A 6,153-nucleotide genomic window follows, 5' to 3' on the forward strand; every position below is an offset into this window, starting at 1 on the left:
CTTTATTACAGTTTCACTGGCTTCTTTTAGATGTTTATCACTGCGGAGTTGCTCTAGAGGACAAACTTCGTCGCTCTTTGTTCGTTCTGTCGTTTACGTTTTTATTCATACAGTATATCTTCCTGCCAAATATTGGTGGGAAGTGACTGCAGATAAACGCTTAAAAGATGTTGGATTCCTGCAGGGATATGCTCCCATTCTGCCACAGGAGCATTAGTTACGTCCGGGTGTTTAGATAAGGTCATACTCAGAGTGTGTGTTCCAGTTTATTAAAGTGGTCCTGAATGGGTTTGAAGTTAGGAGTATTGTGTAGGCTACTCAAGGTCAAATTAAAACATTATCTACAGTGCTGTTCAAAAGTCTTGAGTCACCCCTCATTCCTTTTATATTTTGCGAGAAAAATAGGAAATACATGCGGTGATTTACTGAAACGTGCAAACATGCATGGAAACACAGTATATGAAGGCTATTCTGTTCTAGCAAGCTGGTATTGCATGGTGGATCAAAATATGACAGTAGTTTTTAATTTTTCATCGGTTTTTATAAGATCCTCAACACTGGCTGAAATTCAGCACCAAACCGTGACAGAGCCTCCGCCATGCTCCATACCTGATGACTCACTCCATCAGACCTGTTGTGACTGATTTTCAGTTAGTTCTTGTGTAATTTGGAACTTATTCTTTTAGGGCCAGTACTTCTAACACTTATCAGATACAAAATATGGCTTGACTATGAGTGAAAAAGTAGTCAGTGTTGAAAGAAATACTTTAAAAGACCTTCAGAAAGCCTGGAGAACCATTACTTAAGACTACTTTAAAAAGTTGTAAGAAAGTCTGGCTCTTTGGAAGCAAAATCCAAAGAAACAAGGGGTAGCTCAAGGCAAATAATTTTATTCAAAAACGTTGGAGCCAGTCACTAAAAATAGTGGATAAATGGCTTAAATTTTAAGTTAGCAGCTATAAGCTACAACTAAGAAATGTTAAGGTCAAAGTTGACTAGATCTTGTTTTTATAACAAGAGTACAACTAGTGTTCCAGTTGTAGGATTTATATTCCGCTACCTGACCTAAAGGTGATGTCCATGGGGGTACAGCTGCACGGTCCTACGTCAGTAATGGAAAGAAACCCATGTATCAGCACATAACAGACTAGCAAATCTTCAGCAGCATCCTGTTTCATTTATGTAACTACATCCTGGCGCCATTTGTGATATGAGTATAAGCAGTGCTCACAAGTCTCCTCTGTGAACGGGCCCAGATTGGGTTTTGGTTGTTTTGTTGCGACACATAGTGTGGAGCAGGGTTAATCTGTTATAAATGAAACAGAGCAGGGTGGTGCAGTACTTAGTCGCCTTTCTGGGTTGGAACCTGCCAGCTGGGTTTCCTCCAGGTGATCAGTTGTCCTCCCACAGTCCAAAGACCTGGAGCTAACAGGCTGACTGGCTCATCTGAAATACCTGTGAATATCATGAATGCTTCCAATGCTGAATATGAAACGGTGTGAAAACAGCTAACAAATCTAAGTTTCATCACGACCACTGCACCAAAACATGAGCATATTTGTTAACATGGCCTGAATAAAATGGTGAAATTGAGACTGGAACTGCATGACTTTCGTTTAGCTCCAGAAAGATGCATGTTTTTCAAAGATTTAACTAGCATGAGTGGTGGCTGGTCTCTGTGTCAGACCTGTGGGCTGCTGGTTTGCCTTACTAGCTCAAAGAGTTGGCAGGCGTGGTTAATGGTTTGACCGATAAAACAAAGCAACACAAAGATTTGGGATGTTGTGTGAACTTCAGGGTTTTCATTTGATAGCATGACTCAGGATTTCAACCCATTACCAACCAGCATGTTTAACAGTTTCGCACACGTAAATTGAGCTCTTAAAAATTTAAAGCCAAATTTCATGTTGGTATAGTTGATATGACAAGCAATATATTGTATTTTCTGAAACTAGACTCCATTAGCATGTGGCTGAAATGCCTCCTTAAGCCTAAATCTTGGATTATACTCTTGTTGCAAACATTGACAGCTGGGGACCCGGTGGCTGAGTAGTCATTGCTGTTATACTTGTTTGAAATCTGTTGCCTGGGCACATCCATAGTTAGTGGATTGTAATACACATTCTCTGCAGAACAGCCTGCGCAGTCACTAAAAACAGGCAGCTACACAGACATTTGTGCAAAGCCTTGATGTCGAAATTTACGTCATTGGGACCCAAGCAGACGCACAGACACGGAAAGTATAAAAGCTGGTTAAGTGGTTCTCTGTTTACCAAGTGGATATAACAACGGACAAACAAGGAGATGTCTGCAACAATGGGATTGTCATTGTTTTTGGTGATGCCACGCCCAGGAGGAAGGTCCCAGATAATCACCTGCTGTACTCTGACATGGACACAACTGGACATCAGAGTACTCTGTACTAAGAAAGTAGTAGATTCTTAACATCACTGTCCGAATTTGAATCCAAATGGAAAAGGTTTTTAACAAAAATGCCAAAGTCAATGTGAAAGGCTTAATCTGAAAAGTACTTCTACTTTCTGAAAACCTGCCCATTTAGCATGTGGCGAAAACAAACCCCAACCCTACCCTTAATCCAAGATGGGTTGATGAAGACCTGGTGAATTGTGAGAAGTTAAAGACCACCATGAAGACATCTGATTCCACTGAACATGACGTTTATATTCTCACACGAAACCATCAACTGAAAAGTTCAAGGCCATAGTGAAACCACCTTTTTAAGCTTAAGGCACAAAGATGCCCCGGAAGACATTAAACAAACCCAAACCCCAGATCAGTCGCTCATAATCTGGCAGCTTCCCCATATTGAGTTTCACCAAGCTGCAACTTGTATTTGTTCAGACATATGACAACCAAGGGACTTGAAACAGGATCTATATCTTTCCCTTGTATTTCCTGCACCATCTTATTTCCTTTCAGCTCTGTAACATATGAGATATGACGGTGGAATGGTTTTGGTTGCAGGTTAATGCACTGTTAAGACTCACAGTATACTGCACAACATAGCAGACGAATGCAGTCTGTATGAAGGTGAGGGTGTGTCGGCTGGGTAGGTTGGCCCACTCTGTTGATGTAATGTGGACACAGTGATTAAGGAATCCTGTTTTCTATCAGCGGGATGATGTTACTCTGTGAAACAGCACCAGCACAGGGCCAAATTGTCGCTAAGCCGGTGAGTCAGTCTTGTTTTGTCGTCCAAGATATCCAGGCATCTAGCCCGTATAACCAGCCGCGCTGCCAGTGAGTCAGGACAAGGACCTGCCAGAACACAGCCGCAGAAAGCCAGGCATCACTTCCACTATAGCTGGCTAGAATCCGCTCACCAAATCAGCCGTCAACTCGCCACCATAACTCTCTGTTCCGCCAAAGCTTGCAAGGAGGGGTATCAAGCAACAGGCAAGATTATAGCTGTGACAGCCAGGCATCCAGCAGGCCAGCATTTATGGCCAAATCTAGATTAGGGCGGTCAGATTCTTGGCTTTACTCTTGTATCAACACTAAGTCACAGAGTCTCTGTTTGCTTTCTGATAAATGATGAAGCACAGAATTTCAGATTAAAACCTTGTTACAGGGTTGGAAGCATCAAGCACAAAGTTTTAAACGCAGCCCTGAAGCCATACCTTTTGTTCTGGTCTCTGCTCATGTGGCTGTAATCAGCCACTGGATGATTAGGATAAGAAGACCATTACAATTTCCACGATTTCAGGAACCAACAAAATAACAAACATCCGACTGTGTAATGTAAACCACACAATAGACCTCCAACACATAACACCTGTGCAAAACAACCCCAGAGTGCAAATGGTGACTACACAGGAAGTTTCTGCTACGTTACGCTCCACAGCAAGTCATGAATACATCCTGTCACTCCTGTATCGGCCTGTTCAACCGCACCCAGTGCTGTACCAGAACCAGAACCACCACCCAGAGCACAGTTCAAGTTTCTAACACTGAAGTCTGTTTTAAGTTCACCCTCGTCTCATAGTAGAAAGTTCACTAGTCAGGAAAAGTCATTTGTTTGACACAAATTTTCCGATGACTTTAAAAAAAACAAATCTATTACAACTCCACCCAAAGTTGATGTTACAGCCTCCCTAAATTAACAGTGTTAGTAATTACCAAAATAAATTAACCAATATACCAGTATTCCCAAGCTTTTTAATCAAAATTATATTTTTAATGCTAATTTTCAAACTTACTGTTTTACAAAAAAGCAGAAATATGTAGTAAAGCATATTATTATTTAAATAAGATGCCAAATTACACTTACTTTTGTTCCTGAACAGAAAAAAAAAATGTTTTAGTTGTTGGTGTTACGCTTGAATTATTTTTGAATTCTCAGAGGAGCCCAATGTGCCGCCTTAAATTTGGGTACAAAAACATGAATTCAGTAAATTTTGGTTTTAGACAAGTTTGTGACAGATTTCTAAAATATTTTTCTGATCATCGCTAATAAAGCAATTTCAAAAGTTTAAGTCTGAAAGTGAGTCCAATGGAATAGTGCCATAGACATATCAGGATTTCACTATTTAAAAGTGAAAGCTATTAATTTCTTTATACATGAACACATATAAGTAGATGGTCAGATGAAAGGAAACATGAAAAGTCATGACCAGTTCATGATTTCTGGGCAATGACTTGTGGGACTTGAGTTTGATTAACATCCACCTCATTTTGTAGAATTCTCACGTGTTCGGGACACCTGAATGGAACTGCTTAACATTCTAGACCCGTACTAGGACAGAGTTTCCCAGATAGCAAGCAATAACTCAAAGTATGTTAAATTGGTGTTATTCCAATGCAATTACTCTTACACTTACACTTATCCAACATTTCTTTAGCACTGAGATTTCAATCTTTACCATAATGATGATTTGGATTAAAAATCAACATTAATTCATCAAATCATGTTGCTGTCTGAGTCCAGATTCCTGACAATTCTGGAAGAAAGTGGAAATCTGAACAATCTAAACAACTCAATATAGTTAAAAAAAAGAAAGAAAGAAAAAAAAGAGGTAAATATTGATCTGACGACCTGCAGTCACTAGAAAAATGGTGACCACAAGGTTTGAGTTAACATAAAATATCAAGAAATATTTAATTGTCACCCTTTTTCATGATTTACTGCTAAATGTTAATGTTATTAAAAAAATGCCACAAATATACAAAAACGTTTTTGTACACAAACAGTAGTACATGCATGTTGGCCCATCACGGCCATTATGGGATAGGGGGTTAACTAAAAACAACAAGAAGAATTACTAAGACAAAATGAATAATTCACACTTAATTTGAAATTTAATAATTGAATACTTTTATTCCAGGTGTTCCTGTTATTTTGGCTTCGCTCTGTATTAAGCCTGATAACGGTAAAAAGCCACCTTGTTATTTCGGGGTGAAGCTTTACAGGCTACAAGAAACATCCTTGAGGAGCACAAAGCTATGAGCTGAAGGACTCACCATCTTTTTTCTTCTTTTTCATCATTATCCAATACACCCCTCCATGCTCCGCCACATCGGCGGCGAGCATTAAAGATATTAAAGCCACAGGCTACATATTCATCATTTCTAACCACATTGTCTTCACAGCCCTGTTTATGAGGCGGCAGCTGAAAATGAAAATATCTTCATGACGGCCGCAGAGCTCAACTCCTGACTGTTTATCGGGAGAAAAAGAAGGAGAAGAAGAAAAAGGAGGAAACAAAAAGAGAAAACAAATTGTGAGCCTCAAATCACGGCGGTCTGTCATCTCCTAGCATCTCGTGCTTTGATGAGGAAGAGGGGTGCTTTCTGATGTTTTTCCTATTTAACTTTTCCTTTTTATCTCCCTCGCCTTCATGGCTTGGACCGCCGAGCGCTGCAGAGGCGACGAGGCGTTGCGGGTGTTTAATGGGTTTTTCGTTTTGAGGAGTCTGAAGAGTTTATCATCAGGGAGTAGTCAGATTTTTAGGCGCTAACCTCCCTCCGCATGTCTGTAATTGAACATTGTTGAGAACAGAGGGCCACAGTCTTAAAGCCCAGGAGGCTCCAGTGTCAGCGGCGATTACGAGCTCGGTGGGAAATGAAAGTTTGAGGCTGAGTGGGATGAAATCTCCCTGGAGGCCACTGAGAACGCAGACCTGTGCATGCGTT

This window comes from Oreochromis aureus, linkage group 16 (genome assembly GCF_013358895.1).
Source record: "Oreochromis aureus strain Israel breed Guangdong linkage group 16, ZZ_aureus, whole genome shotgun sequence".
In the NCBI taxonomy this organism is placed as follows: domain Eukaryota; kingdom Metazoa; phylum Chordata; class Actinopteri; order Cichliformes; family Cichlidae; genus Oreochromis; species Oreochromis aureus.